Consider the following 3,334-nt stretch of genomic DNA (forward strand, 5'->3'; position numbering starts at 1 on the left):
CAACATCCAGTTATGGTGAAAGAGAAACTGAGAAATTCTACATGGAGCTGGAGAAGTTCTATAAAGAAGATCACACCTTCTACAAGATCATTGTTGGTGATTTTAATGCCAAGATAGGACCAAGAAGATCAGTCGATGAACTCCACATCGGAACCCATGGCCTGGAATGGAACGAACAGGGTGACAGACTGTCTGAGTTCATCATGTCAACCAAAACCTTCCATGGTAACTCACAATTCCAAAAGGCTGAATCTAAACGTTGGACATGGGAGTCTTCCGATGGACGGTTCCACAATGAAATAGACCACATCATATTCAATCGGCGGTTTTGCCTAACCGATGTTGCTGTTGTCCCAAAATTCCAAACGGGATCAGACCACCGTCTTCTTCGTGCAAAATTCTACCTCACAGAACGAGGAGAAAAGAATGCAAGGTTTAAGAAGAGGACTCCCAGAACAACCACCAACTGGGAGCTCTTTGGCTCTATTGCGGCAACATGGGAAGATGCCGTCATTGACAACATTGATGAGGAATACGGTCGAATGATTCAGCACCACCATGATTGTGCAAGGAATGCCAAGAGAGAGATAACCACAAAAAACCGTCTTTCTTCGAACACTCTTGAACTTATTCACCAACGTGGCTTGGCACATGCCTCAGGCAACCACAAGCGAACATCCAAACTGGCAAAACAGTGCAGAGAAGCCATCAAGGATGACCTCAAAAACAGGAGAGCAGCAGTACTGGTAGATGCAGCAGAAGCTGGGAAAAACATTCGTAATGCCCGCCTGTCCTTCACCAACTACAAAACCAAGATGACTGCCCTCCGACATCATGATGGATCTATCACATCTTCCAGAAGGGCAATGGAGAAGATTATTCATGACTTCTACTCAGATCTCTTTAATAGCCACATCCACTTGCCCACGTACCACATACCACATGATGGATATGTCATTCCCAGTGTTCTCCCTTCCGAAATCCAACATGCCATCTCGTCAGTAAAGAAACAAAGAGCACCTGGCCCAGACAAGATCAGACCTGAACACCTGAAGAACTTACCATCAGTACTCATCAATACATTGGCTCGACTCTTCACACGCTACCTGTCTGAATGCAAGGTTCCATCCCAATGGAAAACCAGCAGGACTGTACTACTATACAAGAAAGGAGACATCCACGACATTGGCAACTATCGCCCAATCTGCCTATTGTCTGTCATCTACAAACTATTCACTCGAGTCATCCTGAATAGGATTAGCAGAACACTAGATGAAGGACAACCATGTGAACAAGCTGGATTCCGAAAAGGATTCAGTACCATCGACCATATCCACACAATAACCAAGCTCATTGAGGTATCTCGGGAGTTCAAGATGCCGCTCTGTCTAACGTTCATTGATTTAAAGAAGGCCTTTGATTCTGTCGAGACGGAAGCGGTCATGGAAGCCCTAGCCAATCAGGGCGTACAAACTCAATACATCAGGATCCTTCGTGAGCTCTATTGCGGATTCACTACCAAAATCTCACCATTCTACAAAGAAGTAATCATCCATATCAAGAGAGGGGTTCGGCAGGGTGATACCATTTCACCAAAACTCTTCAGTACCACCCTCGAGAACATCATGCGACGACTGGAATGGGAAAACATGGGAGTGAAGATAGACGGTTGGCAACTACACCACCTCCACTTTGCTGATGACATCGTTCTAATAACACCAAACATCAGCCAAGCGGCACAAATGCTGAACGACTTTGACCGTGAATGTGGAAAGGTCAGACTACAGCTGAATCTTATGAAGACAATGTTTATGAGAAACAGCCTTGTTCCTGACGCTCCATTCGCTCTCAACGGAACCACCATCTCCGAATGCAACAGTTATATATACCTAGGTCGAGAAATCAACATGATGAATGACCTGGCACCTGAGTTGCGCAGGAGGAAGAGAGCGGCTTGGAATGCCTTCAAGAGCATTGAAGAAATAACTAAAAGGACAAAGAACCTCCAGCTACGAGCACATCTCTTTGATTCCACTATTCTTCCTGCATTAACATATGCCTCAGAGACCTGGACCCTACGAAAACAGGATAAGAACGCTATTCGGGTCTCTCAAAGAGGAATCGAAAGAACTATGCTTGGAATATCACGATTCACTCAAATGAGAGATAGAATCCAAAGTTCTGATTTTCGTCAACGCTCAAGAATCAGGGACGCTGTCTCATTTGCCAAGACATCAAAAATCAGATGGGCTGGACACGTAATGAGATTTACAGACAACCGCTGGACTAGAGCCATTACTGATTGGATTCCACGGGACATCAAAAGATCACGTGGACGCCCACCTATAAGATGGTCAGACTTCTTCGTCAAGACCCTAAATGATCGGTTTGAGGCTCTGCATGTTCCTAGAATGAACAGATACCAATGGGCTACGCTAGCACACAACCGGGATGAATGGAGATGTTACTGGCACCCACTCGAATAAATCGATGAATAACGGGGATTAAGTGATTAAGTGATATATATTTTGAACTATGAAAAATGTTTTCCACAATTATATGCTATTTTTATTGTTTCATGAGAAATGTTTAATTTATTCATTATAATCTGAGGGGTAATGAGTACAATCTTTCAGTATGAAAATATAATTTTCATTTTATATGTTCAGATTGTCTGCTTATTTTCTTCATTTTGTTTTTTTTGGGGAGACATCTAACAGTGATTCGGGGCTACTTCTAGCACAGAGCATGGGAGCTGCTCCCACATGCCAAACATACAGTCTAGGTCCTTGAGTCATGTCCTGGTCCCCAGATTGCCTGCTTTTAATTCATTTAGCCTGCTTACATAACTGGACACAAAAAAATCCCTCTGGAAGAGGCACCCATCTTCTTCTATAGCCTCTGTTCTCCCTTCATTCACTCTTCTCAGATATTTCTAAATTCCATGTAACACTCTACTCTGTGCCCTCATGTTTGGGTTTAATGGCCTGATTTGGACCTGATTTCCTTGTGTTGGATCATGATGTTCCTACTCAAGGCAATGTCCAACTTCTACATCCTGCTCTGCACCAAGAAGGAAGTGAAAGAGGTGATAATCTTTCAATTATCCTGAAGAAACAGGCTGAGAGTTTTACTCTCCCTACTTATCCGAATCATGTTTTTTTTCTGTTTTTTATAGTATTATTTTTTTAGCACAGTCCATAGCAAGACAGGTTAATGCAGTAGCATAGCGGGTAGGGTGTTTGCCTTGCATGCGGCCAACCTGAGTCTGATTCCTCCATCCCTCTCAGAGAGCCCGGCAAGCTACCAAGAGTATCTCGCCTTCACGGCAAAG

This window comes from Sorex fumeus, unplaced genomic scaffold (assembly GCF_029834395.1).
Source record: "Sorex fumeus unplaced genomic scaffold, SorFum_2.1 ptg000006l, whole genome shotgun sequence".
In the NCBI taxonomy this organism is placed as follows: Eukaryota; Metazoa; Chordata; class Mammalia; order Eulipotyphla; family Soricidae; genus Sorex; species Sorex fumeus.